Source organism: Bidens hawaiensis, unplaced genomic scaffold (genome assembly GCF_021521415.1).
Source record: "Bidens hawaiensis isolate Kalapana, Puna unplaced genomic scaffold, B.hawaiensis_p1.1 tig00028321_1, whole genome shotgun sequence".
Classification (NCBI taxonomy): domain Eukaryota; kingdom Viridiplantae; phylum Streptophyta; class Magnoliopsida; order Asterales; family Asteraceae; genus Bidens; species Bidens hawaiensis.
The window spans coordinates 186,751-202,910 of NW_027494624.1; the positions used below are offsets into that span (position 1 = coordinate 186,751).

Sequence of the window (16,160 nt, forward strand, 5' to 3'; positions counted from 1 at the left end):
AATAGTTTGTTTTTAATTTTATAGAGTAATTATGTTAATCAAAACATATTAGTTTTTTCATACCTTCCACTGCTCGACCATCATCATTCAAACTAATCACGTTCACATCATCTTCATTCATATCATGGTCAATATCTCCATCTTCAACATTTTCAGCTTCAAAAACTTCTTTCCAAACAATTTCGTTCTTCCAGTTGTTACACATTTCTTTGATCTCCTCGTTCCCCAAATAGTTAGATTCTCCTTGTTTGACCATTTCCTTTATATCACCAACTATCTTTTTGAATTCTCTAAGATTTTTGTTCAGTTTATTTATCCATGTCTACAAAATTAAATGTAATCACAAATATATTTTTTCACTCGTAATTATAATATTAGTTAGTGTAACTATTACCTTTTCTTCTTTTGTATAACTCTGATTGCACCGCTTTCTGTAGTTTGAGCCCAAGTAGGCTGAGATTCCTGTTAATTTTAATTCCATTGGTGTAGTAATCTAGCCATCGATATATTCTCGGTTGCTTGTTCCAACTTGAAATCCCAGGTTTAATGACTAGCAATCATCATCTAAAAAATTAACTTTTTGTTTATTAAGTGAAACAACACTCATTTTAATTTTGTACAAATAACGTACCTTCATTTTCATTATAAGTTCCATCTTCAATCTCATTTTCCACTTCATTCTCATGTTCCACTTCATTCGCGTTTTCCCCTTTAATCTCGTTTTCCACCTCATTCTCGTTTTCCACTTCATTTCCTTCTTTTCCTTCATCTTTAAAAAGTGTTTCTTCTATTACATTCACAGTTATTGTTGTGATATACTTTATTGCAGGTGTTTGAACTTTAATCCCCTGCCCTTTTTGATACTCATGTGCAAACAATAACTGTCATACATAAATAAACATTTTTAATGAAAAGGAAGTTTGTATTAAAAATAAACATTATGTATATTAGTAGTTACTTCTAGTATAATACCATACCAGCAATAATGATATTGTCCCATAATATTGATCATTAACACCCTTCCATGCTCTTTTTGTTCTGTTCAATTCAATCATGTATTTACACCAATTCATATCGCATATATCTGAATCATTTTCAATCCACCTAATGAATCCTTGATTAACGGTTGAAGACTAGGTTATTAATCCCAAAATAGTTGTAAATATGACAAGAAAGTTTGTATTGAAAAGACGCCCACCTTCTGAATTTTTTTCAACTATCGTTATCACTTTATAAACACGTATCCAATTTTCTTCAAATTGGTTTTTGAACTCATCCGTTCTAACATCAGCACCTTTTCTTGGTTTGTTCTTTTCAAAACTGTTAAAACACCCCATCGGAATCCCCACGCAATCCTTTACAAGCGAAGGTGTTATTTTGATTATACGATTTCCTATATTGAGCTCATTTATGTCTTCATCATAATTCACAAGTAGCCAATATGCTAAACGTGTAGGGGTAGCAACTATGTTGAAGGATAGTATACTCTCAAATCCCATTTATTTGACTTCTTCAATTTGTTTTTCAGATAATGACTTTATTATATCAATAAACTTTCTCGGGTTGCAACGCAATTTCAGTCTCTTGTTTTCAAAATTCATAAATGGCTTCCTAGGGATTGGCTTTGGAATATTTCTCTTAGACTGTTTGTTAAGTGATTCAAAATCATCACCTGAGTCAACCTCAACGTGTTTCCGTTTCTTCCCCACATCCTTCTTTACCATATCCTTCTTTTGCTTCTTCCCAACGTACTTCTCTTTCTTTTGCTTATGTTTCTTAATCACTACATCCTTCTCAACCTTCTTTTCTTTATCAACAACCTTTTTCGGCACTCTAATTTTTGCATCTGTAGCTTCTTCTCCATCATCACCTAAAACAACAGGTGATGATTCATCATTGGAAAACCTACAAGCCATTTTCTCGGATATTCTTTCACTCCTCCTCCTTTTCACTATTTAATTAACACAAAAAACAGATAGTTAGAACACATTTTAGTAATTACTCTACTTATGGATACTAAATACACTATATACACAACAACTATAAACAACTATGAAAGTTACTATATTCATGAAAATAATTACACTACAACCTAACACCATATTCCAAAAGCCATAAACAGACAAGTTGCACACAAAAAACTGCTAATTAGAACACATGTTAATAATTACTCTACTTATGGATACTAAATACACTATATACACAACAACTACAAACAACTATAAAAATTACTCTATTCATGAAAATAATTACACTACAGCCTAACACCATATTTCAAAAGCCATAAACAGATAAGTTGCACACGAAAAGCAGCTAGTTAGAACACATGTTAATAATTACTTTACTTATGGATACTAAATACATTATATACACAACAACTACAAACAACTATGAAAATTACTCTATTCATGAAAATAATTACACTACAGCCTAACACCATATTCTAAAAGCCATAAACAGACAAGTTGCACACCAAAAACAGCTAGTTAGAACACATGTTAGTAATTACTCTACTTATGGATACTTAATACACTATATACACAACAGCTACAAACAACTATGAAAATTACTCTATTCATGAAAATAATTACACTACAACCTAAAACCATATTCCAAAAGCCATAAACAGACAAGTTGCACACCAAAAACTGCTAGTTAGAACACATGTTAATAATTACTCTACTTATGGATACTAAATACACTATATGCACAACAACTACAAACAACTATGAAAATTACTCTATTCATGAAAATAATTACACTACAGCCTAACACCATATTCCAAAAGCCGTAAACAGACAAGTTGCACACCAAAAACTGGTATTTAGAACACATGTTAATATTTACTCTACTTGTGGATACTATACACTATATACACAACAAGTACAACAACTATGGATATTACTCTATTCATGAAAATAATTACACTACAGCCTAACACCAAATTCCAAAAGCTATAAACAGACAAGTTGCACACCAAAAAAACACTAATTACTCTATGTAATTACACTATAACTAGTTTTGATGGTTATAGGATGATAATTACACTACTTGAAAAAGTTATTAAAGAAACAAATAGAGTAATTACCTGTTGGTCTATCATGGTATTTTTTGCTTCCTCGTTCTCTATAATCCGGTCCTTTAGCATCCAAATCTGTTTGAATGTGTAGAAAATGCATTAAACATTAGAGATTTGCTTCAATTTTTTATTGGCCTAAACCCTAGCTATACGAACACGCAATTGATGGATGATTCGTCTGAAATTACCTTTCATCACTATCCTTATTAAGTGAAATCGGCGTCTGAAAGGTGAAATTGATGGATGACTCGTCTGATATTGATCGATGATTGATGATAGTTTTTGAGTTTTATTTGGGTTTTGAGTGGATTCTTTTGGATATTGATATCGACGAAAATGGGTTTTGTGTGAAAAAGGTAAGTTCAAAATATTTACATAATTGCCACCGCTATGGCGATCTGTACGCATCAAATGAGTTTTATAAAAAAATAGGGATATGTTTTTAGCCAAACATGGTTATATAAAGCAATGCTCAGGAAAGAAACATATTTATTAACGCTATATGTTAAATACAAAAGTTGAAATTATAATTAAATTTGTATACAATTTAAGTATAAACTAGATTTCAAAGGAAGTTTATATTAGACTAATTTCTTTTATATCTTTTTAAAAGATGTTGAATTTGTTTGATACAATAATAGGTTTATTTTTGGGCCTAGTTTTGTGGTTTGTACTTAATATAGTAATGTTTGTGCTTGGGTTTTGGATATACATATAAACCGAGAACACTTATGTGTTCTCGGTGGGCTCCTGGTTGGTTGGGCCGGCCTGTTGGTTGTTTTCATATATATAGAGATGTAATGTATAGGGTTAAAGGTTGTTGATTCTCATTATTATTATCAAGTATTGTAAGTGCTTAAGCACCCGACGTATTCAATAATATACGTGTGTTTTGAAGCAATTCCGTGTTACTTTTACTGTTCTTACTCGTGTTCTTGAATCACCGAGTGTTGGTATTCCGCACCAATACTCGTTTAGTTGATATCATATTGTAGTGATCCAGATTCGGGACTTACAATTGGTATCAGAGCCCTGGACGAATTCAGGCTCGTTATTGTGATATCAACAGATTCAAGATCTTAATTTTGGCTGGATGTGTTCGTTATTCCGGTGAGAGTGTAATTGGAGAAGAGGAATTCTTATTTTTGGCCCTGGATTGGATTTAATTTGGAAACAAATTAAATTCCTTAGTTCTCGGAAGTTTGTTACAGCAAAATCGGGAAGGGTTAGGGATTTCGGCCAAGATCAGCTCCAGGCTAAGTGTAGTTTTCGGCTAAGTTTGGTTTACGGCTGCTCTTAGTTCTCGGCTAGCACAGTGTTCAGTCAAGATCAGTTTTCGGCCAGCACAGTTCTCGGTCAATCTTGAGTTTTCGGTCAAAGAATTGGTCAACAACTCTAGTTTTCAGTCACCAGTGTTCTCGGTCAATTCAAATTCAAAATTATACTCAGCCCAGTCTGTTGGTTTGGGCTTGTTCTCTTTGGACTTAATCTTAATTTGACCTAAAAACAATCAGTATTAAATTTGAAATGGCACAATTAACTAATGGGTGCAACTCAACCAACTCGTCACTTCACCAAGAACTTGACTCCATCATGGGCACTTCTACTCGCATACCCCGTCTGTTATCCCACGAGTGGTTCAGTGAGTGGAAATTCCATTTTGAACATTATGCCAAAATGAAAGATTCAAAAGTCTGGAAAAGTATTGTAAGGGGACCTCAAAGGATCACCTATCAAAAGGATGATTCTAATGAGGTTCTTGTGAAACCGGTTGTTCAATATGATGATGATGATTTTGCTAAAGTTGAAGAAGATGAGAGAGCTCTCTCCACTCTAACCATGGCACTCTCACCTGAGATTGCCCTTCAGTTTAGAGAACTTCAGTCTGCTAAAGAGTTGTGGGCTGCACTAATAGAGGTTTATGAGTGAAATGAAGACATGAAGAGAAGCCGTCAAGATCTGCTAAGATAAAAGTTTAACATGTTTAATCATGTTTTGGGAGAGACATTGGAATCTCAACTTCAAAGATTCATATCTCTTGTGATTGAAATGATAGATGCAGGAATTTATCTGCAAACCTCGGAAATAAACAATAAGTTGGTCAATTCTCTGCCAAAAAGTTGGGACATGCACGTTGCGGTTATCAAAAAGACAAAGGATCTCAACAGAATGGGCATGACTGAAATGATAGCCACTATTAAAGCCTGTGATATGGATGATAAACAACGGGCAATAAATCATGCTAGCTCTTACAGTGATGCTGGATACAACATTGCCTCCAACAGTGCTCTTATGTCTCAAGATAGCTTCTCATTATTCAAGTCTACCCAACAACCACCTCAAGGAAACTTTCAAATGTTCTCATCCACCCTAGGTCAATCATCATCTTCAAACTCACCTAAACCAGCCCCAGTTTTTTTCACGAAGTTTGGCCAGTCCTCAACTGACTCTGGTAAAACTCTTCCTAGTCATAATTTCAGCCAGATTCCCACCATACCCAATGAAACTCAAGAGAATATTGCTTTAATGGCGGGATTTATGAATTGTTATCATGCTTTTTTGGCCGGAGACTTGGTTCAACTGGTGGTAACTGCTGAACTAGATCAAATTCATCCCGATGATGTTGAAGAAATGGACATTTCGTGTCACACCCTCAAAATCCACTAACGGAGTTTTACCGTCAGAGGGTGTGAACTGGCAGGATCGGAATCATTAGTTATAACCAAACCCAAGAAAACGTTTAAATGAAAAATAAGTGCGGAAGCGTAAAACCTTAATTCAAAAGTTGTGTCACGCAGGACGACTTAAAACCAAATGTAAATGTTAAAATTAAGTTTGCAGAGTAAGATGTTTAACAATTAATGCATGCTCCTAAACCGCGCGCCCGCCTCGGCTACCTGAGAATAACATACTAAAAGGGGTCAACACGAGGTTGGTGAGTTCACAAGTTATATAAGATAAATCGTTTAGCGTTTGAGTTCAGCGTTTTCGTTAAGTGTTTTGCGTAACCACGTTACGGCGTTTAAAAGTTTTGCGTAACCACGTTACGGCGTTTAAATGTTTTGCGTAACCACGTTACGGCGTTTAAGTGTGTAACCACGTTACAGCGTTTAAGTGTGTAACCACGTTACAGCGTTTAAGTGTTACCAGATAATGTTATGTCAAATTATATATCGATAGGTAGCTAATCTATACAACAAGTATTACTAAGTGGTTCGAGACCGAAGCTGACTGTTTATCAAGTGCCCGTCACCAGGTCAACCCAGACCATGGTAAGTGTTAGCCAAAATTACACCCACTCAACCTCCAGTTGAGCTTAGCGTCGGGTGGGGTTTGTCAAACCCAGTAGTACTACTCAACAGTGACTCGCTATTCCAAATATTAACCGGTTCGATGCGTGGGACTTCAAGGGTTACGTGCCGCTTAGCCTCTACAAGTGATATATATAATTTATAACAAAATCTTAAATATGTGTTTATCTCAAAAATGCGTTTATCGGAGTATGTTATCTCCCCCAAGTGAAAAACGTTTGAAAACAGTTCAAAGAGCGGGGTAAGTGAACTCACTGTTTGCGAAGAATATTCCAAATTAGATCACCGAGTGATGCGCGTCGTAGAAAACTCTCTAGCGTTCTAAAATAACAAAGAGATTTTCTAAGTATCGGAACGTTTAACGAGTCTCTAGACTCGGCACATAATACCTATGCACGTATCATGTTTCGTGTTTCGTTTGTGAACCGTGTGTGATTTAAACAAGTACAATTGTGATACGATACACGAGTGAGCAATTACTTTCGTGTCATGTATTAATAACGTACTTACAAGCAATTATTCCCGTAAGGGCATTTTGGTCAACAAACAAAGACTAACTAACCATTATTCCCCATAAGGGCAATTTGGTCAATTCATGGCAATCAAACTAGCAACTATTCCCCGCAAGGGTATTTTGGTCAAAATACAACAATTATATAAAAACTATCATATTTCATGCATTCCTACACAACTCAGCAGCTAGTTTCATTGTGACAGAATTTCTACTTGAAAGATTGTACTATTTCACCGATCATATCATCTCAATTAATTCACCAAAAATCACCACTGAAACATACATGTCTTAGGTTTCCAGAACATATTTTATATTATTTTTATTCCATATAGATTTCTCATAATGATCAAAACACTACAGTAAACTCATATCAGTCAGATTCATGCACAACAGAATGTTATTTGCAATTCCCGGTAAACGAAAAATCCAATAAATGCAAGACCACTTGGGTTTGGTTCCTAACTCAGTGAGTCAACTTCCAGAAGTGGAACCAACCCAATTGGCCTCGTAGTTCATGAGATATAGAATTTACAATATAACCTAACAGCAGGTCTAACAGCTCAGCTTTGCATCACGTTTTTGTAAAATCATAAAAGTATACTTCCACTTATCCAAAAATTACGAATTTATACTTTATAGAAACTAGACTCAACCTAGTTTACTGCAGTACCCACAATCTCAATCAATTTTCACGTTTACACTTCGTTACAGTCAGTTAAACATCGTATATACATTCTGTCCAGAATCTGTTCACATCAAAACTCAACAAAATAACAATCTATGAACTATTATGCATCCATATAACCCTCTAGACACTATAACTACTATCCATGCATATCAATCACACCATACATACAAGATTAGGGTTTGTGTTTTAATTCAAATCAAGAACAACAATCAATCATGTATCAATATCAATCTAGTTTATCAATCATCATGAATTCAACAACCATCATGTTAACTCATACATACTTATCAAAATCGGCTGCCTAGGGTTCTTAATTAACCCATTAAACATCAAAATTAAACAACAAGAAGGTAAAGGATGATCAATTATACCTTCCTAGCACCTAGTTCTTGGATTAAACACTTGATTAGGGTTTGTATGTGTGTATGAAAGTGACGGCAGCCTTGGAGAGGGGAGGTGAGAGCTCCGATCGGGATTTGGAAGGAATAATAATAATAGGTTAGGGTTTAGTTTAGGATATATTTATAAGCAAACAAGTTACACTCTAGTCCTTCTACTTTCAAGTGTTGTTTTTCTAGAACATTCCATCATACTTGGACAATAAGTTAACATGACCATAGTATTATCACATAGCACATAATCCTAACACATAATAATCATATAATTATTGTTTTTACGTTTGTCGTTTATTTATCAATCGTTTGCGTCAACTCGTTTGCGTTTCGGTGCAAATCCCGAAAGACTACCCATGTAGTGAGTGTTAAGCGTCATTTAAACCCTAGTTTAAATGTAATGAAGTGTGCGTTATAGATTCAACGATCTTAAAGTTTGAATTGACGGAGTTGAGTTAACGGAGTTAACCTGGAATTGACGATTGTCACATCATTCCCTTGTTAAAGAATTTTCGTCCCGAAAATTTGAGTCAAGTCGTGATGAGAGTCTGAAAGAGTAAGAAGAAAAATTTCAGTTTGTCATATCATCCCCTAGTAAAAAGAAATTTCGTCCCGAAATTTAATTCATACCTCCGGTGATGTTTGACGGTTTGCCGGGTTTCGCGGTTTTCGGTGTTTGGTTAGCCCTTCAAAAAGGTGGGGATACTTTTTCATCATTTGATCCTCGCGTTCCCACGTGAACTCCGGTCCACGTCTCGAGTTCCAACGAACTTTAACGATTGGAATTTTGCTGTGTTTGAGCGTTTTGGTTTCCCAATCCAAAACCTCAACTGGTTCCTCAATGAACCGTAACTGTTCATCGACTTGTAGTTCCTCCAAAGGGACTACTTGGGTTTCATCAGATAGGCATTTCTTCAAATTTGAAACGTGGAATACATCGTGTACGCCACTGAGTTCTGTTGGTAGGTCCAGTCGGTACGCCACCGGACCAATGCGCTCAGATATCCGGTACGGACCAACATACCGTGGGTTGAGTTTGTTTCGCTTACCAAAGCGAACTACACCTTTCCAAGGTGAGACTTTGAGTAACACCCGATCGTTTACTTGAAATTCGAGAGGTTTTCGGCGCTTGTCGGCGTAACTCTTTTGGCGATCTCGTGCTGCTGCCATGCGGTTTCGGATTTGAACAATCTTTTCCGAGGTTTCGAGTACCAGTTCCGGACCAGTGATTTGGCTATCACCCACCTCTGCCCAGCAGAGTGGTGATCGACACTTCCGTCCGTACAGCGCTTCAAACGGCGCTGCCTTAATACTTGCGTGGTAGCTGTTATTATACGAAAACTCTACCAAGGGTAAGTGGGGTTCCCAACTTTTTCCGAAATCTAAGACGCATGCACGCAACATATCCTCCAGGGTCTGAATAGTCCGTTCACTTTGCCCATCCGTCTGAGGATGGTATGCGGTACTCATATCGAGACGTGTGCCCAGTGCGCTTTGCAGCGACTTCCAAAAGTGTGAGGTAAAACGAGAATCTCGATCGGAAATGATCGAGACAGGCCTCCGTGTCTCGACACTACTTCCTTCATGTAGACACGAGTCAGTCTTTCCATTTTGTCTGTTTCCTTAATCGCTAGGAAGTGCGCCGATTTAGTCAACCGGTTAACGATCACCCAGATGGTATCGCATCCCGTCGGTGTCTTAGGCAAACCCGTAATAAAATCCATTGAGATGTGCTCCCATTTCCACATTGGGAGTTCCGGTTGTTGCAGTAGACCAGATGGTTTCTGGTATTCAATCTTGACTCTGGCACAAGTCAAGCATTTGCTCACGTAGGTGGCAATGTCGGCTTTCATGTTCGGCCACCAGTAAAGTGCCTTTAAATCATGATACATTTTATCTGAGCCAGGGTGGATAGAATATCGGGACTTGTGAGCTTCGTCCATCACTAGAGTTCTCAACTCTCCGTATCGTGGGACCCAAATCCGGTTCTCAAAATATCGGACCCCGTCCGATCTGGTTTCAAGTTGCTTGTTCATGCCCCGCATGAGTTCCGATGGAAGATTTTCATCTTTCCAAGCTTCCAGTTGCGCATCGCGAATCTGATCGGGTAAGCTGGCATGAATCGTAAGTTGCAATGCTCTTACTCGTCTGGGTTTATCTGTTTCTTTTCTGCTGAGGGCGTCGGCCACCACATTGGCCTTGCCCGGGTGGTACTTGATGGCACAATCATAATCTTTGAGCAGCTCGACCCAACGACGCTGTCGCATGTTCAGCTCCTTCTGATCGTAGATATGTTGGAGACTCTTGTGGTCGGTGTAAATGGTAAACTTGGTACCGTACAAGTAATGCCTCCATATCTTAAGAGCAAACACCACAGCTCCGAGTTCCAAATCATGGGTCGTGTAGTTCTTCTCGTGAACCCGTAGTTGTCTAGAGGCGTAGGCTATAACCTTCTCGAGTTGCATCAGCACACAACCGAGACCTTGTATAGATGCGTCACAGTGTACCTCAAAATTTTCTGTTCCCTCGGGGAGGGCTAAAATAGGGGCGCTACAAAGCTTGGTTTTCAACAGTTGGAAAGCGGATTCTTGCGCGTCACCCCAGTTGTACTTAGTGCCCTTGTGAGTCAAAGCGGTGAGGGGTTGAGCAATCTTTGAAAATCCCTCGATGAAACACCGATAGTAGCCGGCCAGTCCTAGGAATTGTCGCACTTCAGTCGGAGTCTTAGGTGCTTCCCAGTTTTTGATGGCCTCTACCTTACCGGGATCGACATGGATACCATTCTCGTTGATCACATGTCCTAAAAAGTGAACCTCGCGAAGCCAAAATTCACATTTCGAGACTTTAGCATACAGTTGTTCCTTCTTCAGTAGTTCCAGAATTATCCTTAAGTGCTCTTCGTGGTCAGTCTCGTTCTTGGAGTAGACAAGAATATCATCGATGAAAACAATCACGAACTTGTCGAGGTACGCCTTGCATACTCGATTCATGAGATCCATAAATACGGCTGGCGCGTTGGTTAGGCCAAAAGGCATAACCGAGAACTCGTAGTGACCATACCGTGTTCTGAAAGCCGTCTTTGAAATATCTTCTTCGCGCACTCTCAACTGGTGGTAACCGGATCGTAGATCGATCTTCGAGTAGTAACTCGATCCCTGAAGCTGGTCAAATAAATCATCAATTCGGGGTAAAGGATAACGGTTCTTGACCGTCACCTTGTTCAATTCCCGGTAGTCGATGCACATTCGGAAAGTCCCGTCTTTCTTTCGGACAAACAAGACAGGGGCTCCCCATGGCGATGAGCTAGGTCGGATAAAACCTTTATCCAACAAATCTTGCAACTGGGTGGACAACTCCTGAAGTTCCGCCGGTGCGAGCCGATACGGGGCTCGTGCTATGGGTGCTGCACCGGGTGTCAACTCGATTTGGAATTCGACTTGACGAATAGGAGGGAGTCCGGGCAAATCCTCCGGGAAAACTTCCGGAAAGTCTCGCACAACCGGTATGTCTTCAATTCGTTTCTCCTCCGCGGGTTTCTCAACAATCTGCGCCAAAATTGCCGGATGACCCTTTCGTAGATACTTCTGTGCTTTCATAAGGGTGATGATGCTGTTGGTCATGCCGCTTCTCTCGCCTCGGACCGAAATGATCTCGCCGGAAGGGGTGGTAATATGGACTATTTTATCATGGCATATAATCTCCGCTCGGTTCTCGGATAACCAGTCCATGCCGACAACGACATCGAAACTACTAAGCGTAAAAGGAATAAGGTCGATGTCAAAAACATGACCTGACAGTTTCAACTTACATCCCGCAAGTATATGAGTTGTTACTACAGCTTTACCATTAGCTAATTCAACAGGAAACTTAGCGTCTAACGGGGTTGGAGTAAGGTCTAAAAGTTGGCTAAAGGCTTTCGACACAAAACTCCTATCAGCTCCAGTGTCAAACAAAATAGAAGCAAAATAATCGTTTACAGGGAACTTACCGGACACCACATGCGGATCATTGCGGGCTTGACCCGATCCAATCACAAACGCTCTTCCTTTGCCATTTCCTCCACCGTTACTGCCACTTCCATTGCCCCCATTGTTGTCATTATGTTTCAGCTTGGGGCAATCCTTCCGGAAATGACCTTCCTGTCCACATTCAAAACATCCCTTAGTCGTCATCGGTTGCTTAGGAGCACCCTTTGCCGCAAGGTCTCCTCTACATTCTTTCGCTTGGTGACCTATCTTTCCGCATCTTTGACACTTGACACGGTCACACTGGCCAACATGATGATAGTTGCACCTGTTGCACTTTGGATACTTCCCAGCATATCCGCTCGAAACCTGCCCGCTACCGTTGTTGTTGGAGTTGTTGTTGTTGTGATTCTGAGTGTTAAAGCTCCGGGTGAACTCGGGTTTACGGTAGTGTTGTTGCGGTGGGAGGTTCGAGGATGAAGATCTGGTGTTGTCGAACTTTCTCTTCCCGCTGTTCGGGTTGCTGTTGTTGTTACTGTTGCTGACGTGGTCATTACTCGGGTTGTCACGGGCTTTAACAGTCGAACCCCTCGGTGGTAACGCACCCTGGGTCACAGCCTGATCCGTCAGTTTGTGAGCCAAACGGATCGCTTGTTGGATCGTGGCTGGTCTGGAAGACGTCACCATACCCTGAATCTGTGGTGCTAACCCATCAATGTACATCTCTATTCTCTTGCTCGGCGGATCCACCATCCGCGGACACATCACTGCCACTTATTAGTCTAATTAAAAATTCATGATTAAAACCATTGTATTCGCTACAAAGTATTTCCAATCAATCCTTAAAATTATAGAAAAATAATAGTTCGGATGGAGACAACCCCTCCATCTAAGTGTCATCCACACTAGATGTCGTCATCTGAGGACACCTCTGAATGTGCCTCCTCCTCAGCTGGTTCCTCCTCCGGTTCTTCTTCAGGTTCCTCCTCGGGCTCCTCTTAGGGATCTTCCTCGGGATCCTCCTCAGGCTCCTCTTCGGGATCTTCTTCAGGTTCTACATCAGGCTCCTCTTCGGGATCTTCTTCAGGTTCTACTTCAGGCTCTGCCCCAGGCTCGGCCTCAGGCTCTGCCTCAGGGTCGGCTGCGTTCTGAGCAATCTGCATTTGTAGGATATCGCAACGTTCTAAGGCTATTTCGGTTCGGGTCCTTGCTTCTTGGAGTTGCTCTTGCAAGTCTATCATCTCGGCTTGCATCTTCATCATAACCTTGGTTTGTTGCTCACTAGTCTCTATTGCATTTCTTTCATTGCCGCTGCCATGCGGGCAATCTCCTCCTGAGTCTCGGTTCCATCTTTAAACAGTCTGGCAACATTTTCTCTAGTGTAGCGCATGTAACCCACATCACACTCCAAACAAGAAACGACAGCTGCGAGAACTCGCTCTACAGGTTCGGTTATAGGTGGTAGAGTGTTAGGGTAAGCAGGGTGGTTCGGGTGAGGCAATGGGGGAACTTGTTCACGGTAGACCATACGTCTGATCATGTTGGGGTACCATTCCCAGCTAACGTTGTTGTCATACAAGCCTCCGGATAGGCGGTACCTCTTTGGTGCAGGAGCTTCGAGTTCCGGGACTACACGGGGTGGCGAGGCAGTAGGTAACTGCGGTTCCTTCCCGTGAGCATGCATCATCGAATCGGATGATGATGAGGGTGGCGTCGACATTCCTACAGGTAAGCCGGGTATATGCGCGCGTATGAGTGAAGGAGATAAGGAAATAAGATTTCAAGACTACACAAACCTATGCAGTGCGTATCATTATAACTAATGGGTCGTCGCGGTTATAGTCTAGTATGCATGCAGCTTCTAGTTCGCTATAACCAATGGCTCTGATACCAATCTGTCACACCCTCAAAATCCACTAACGGAGTTTTACCGTCAGAGGGTGTGAACTGGCAGGATCGGAATCATTAGTTATAACCAAACCCAAGAAAACGTTTAAATGAAAAATAAGTGCGGAAGCGTAAAACCTTAATTCAAAAGTTGCGTCACGCAGGACGACTTAAAACCAAATGTAAATGTTAAAATTAAGTTTGCAGAGTAAGATGTTTAACAATTAATGCATGCTCCTAAACCGCGCGCCCGCCTCGGCTACCTGAGAATAACATACTAAAAGGGGTCAACACGAGGTTGGTGAGTTCACAAGTTATATAAGATAAATCGTTTAGCGTTTGAGTTCAGCGTTTTCGTTAAGTGTTTTGCGTAACCACGTTACGGCGTTTAAAAGTTTTGCGTAACCACGTTACGGCGTTTAAATGTTTTGCGTAACCACGTTACGGCGTTTAAGTGTGTAACCACGTTACAGCGTTTAAGTGTGTAACCACGTTACAGCGTTTAAGTGTTACCAGATAATGTTATGTCAAATTATATATCGATAGGTAGCTAATCTATACAACAAGTATTACTAAGTGGTTCGAGACCGAAGCTGACTGTTTATCAAGTGCCCGTCACCAGGTCAACCCAGACCATGGTAAGTGTTAGCCAAAATTACACCCACTCAACCTCCAGTTGAGCTTAGCGTCGGGTGGGGTTTGTCAAACCCAGTAGTACTACTCAACAGTGACTCGCTATTCCAAATATTAACCGGTTCGATGCGTGGGACTTCAAGGGTTACGTGCCGCTTAGCCTCTACAAGTGATATATATAATTTATAACAAAATCTTAAATATGTGTTTATCTCAAAAATGCGTTTATCGGAGTATGTTATCTCCCCCAAGTGAAAAACGTTTGAAAACAGTTCAAAGAGCGGGGTAAGTGAACTCACTGTTTGCGAAGAATATTCCAAATTAGATCACCGAGTGATGCGCGTCGTAGAAAACTCTCTAGCGTTCTAAAATAACAAAGAGATTTTCTAAGTATCGGAACGTTTAACGAGTCTCTAGACTCGGCACATAATACCTATGCACGTATCATGTTTCGTGTTTCGTTTGTGAACCGTGTGTGATTTAAACAAGTACAATTGTGATACGATACACGAGTGAGCAATTACTTTCGTGTCATGTATTAATAACGTACTTACAAGCAATTATTCCCGTAAGGGCATTTTGGTCAACAAACAAAGACTAACTAACCATTATTCCCCATAAGGGCAATTTGGTCAATTCATGGCAATCAAACTAGCAACTATTCCCCGCAAGGGTATTTTGGTCAAAATACAACAATTATATAAAAACTATCATATTTCATGCATTCCTACACAACTCAGCAGCTAGTTTCATTGTGACAGAATTTCTACTTGAAAGATTGTACTATTTCACCGATCATATCATCTCAATTAATTCACCAAAAATCACCACTGAAACATACATGTCTTAGGTTTCCAGAACATATTTTATATTATTTTTATTCCATATAGATTTCTCATAATGATCAAAACACTACAGTAAACTCATATCAGTCAGATTCATGCACAACAGAATGTTATTTGTAATTCCCGGTAAACGAAAAATCCAATAAATGCAAGACCACTTGGGTTTGGTTCCTAACTCAGTGAGTCAACTTCCAGAAGTGGAACCAACCCAATTGGCCTCGTAGTTCATGAGATATAGAATTTACAATATAACCTAACAGCAGGTCTAACAGCTCAGCTTTGCATCACGTTTTTGTAAAATCATAAAAGTATACTTCCACTTATCCAAAAATTACGAATTTATACTTTATAGAAACTAGACTCAACCTAGTTTACTGCAGTACCCACAATCTCAATCAATTTTCACGTTTACACTTCGTTACAGTCAGTTAAACATCGTATATACATTCTGTCCAGAATCTGTTCACATCAAAACTCAACAAAATAACAATCTATGAACTATTATGCATCCATATAACCCTCTAGACACTATAACTACTATCCATGCATATCAATCACACCATACATACAAGATTAGGGTTTGTGTTTTAATTCAAATCAAGAACAACAATCAATCATGTATCAATATCAATCTAGTTTATCAATCATCATGAATTCAACAACCATCATGTTAACTCATACATACTTATCAAAATCGGCTGCCTAGGGTTCTTAATTAACCCATTAAACATCAAAATTAAACAACAAGAAGGTAAAGGATGATCAATTATACCTTCCTAGCACCTAGTTCTTGGATTAAACACTTGATTAGGGTTTGTATGTGTGTATGAAAGTGACGGCAGCCTT

At 39.5% G+C, this 16,160-nt stretch overlaps 1 long non-coding RNA gene across 1 annotated transcript; it reads right to left on the reverse strand.

Annotated features, from left to right (window-relative positions):
• Nucleotides 1-2,104: 2,104 nt before the first annotated feature.
• On the reverse strand, nucleotides 2,105-2,814 carry LOC143576855 (uncharacterized). The gene is made up of 3 exons (XR_013143008.1): nucleotides 2,663-2,814; nucleotides 2,325-2,482; nucleotides 2,105-2,144 (listed from the first exon to the last, which is right to left on the reverse strand). It is a non-coding gene; the product is annotated as an uncharacterized LOC143576855 (long non-coding RNA).
• Nucleotides 2,815-16,160: the final 13,346 nt, after the last annotated feature.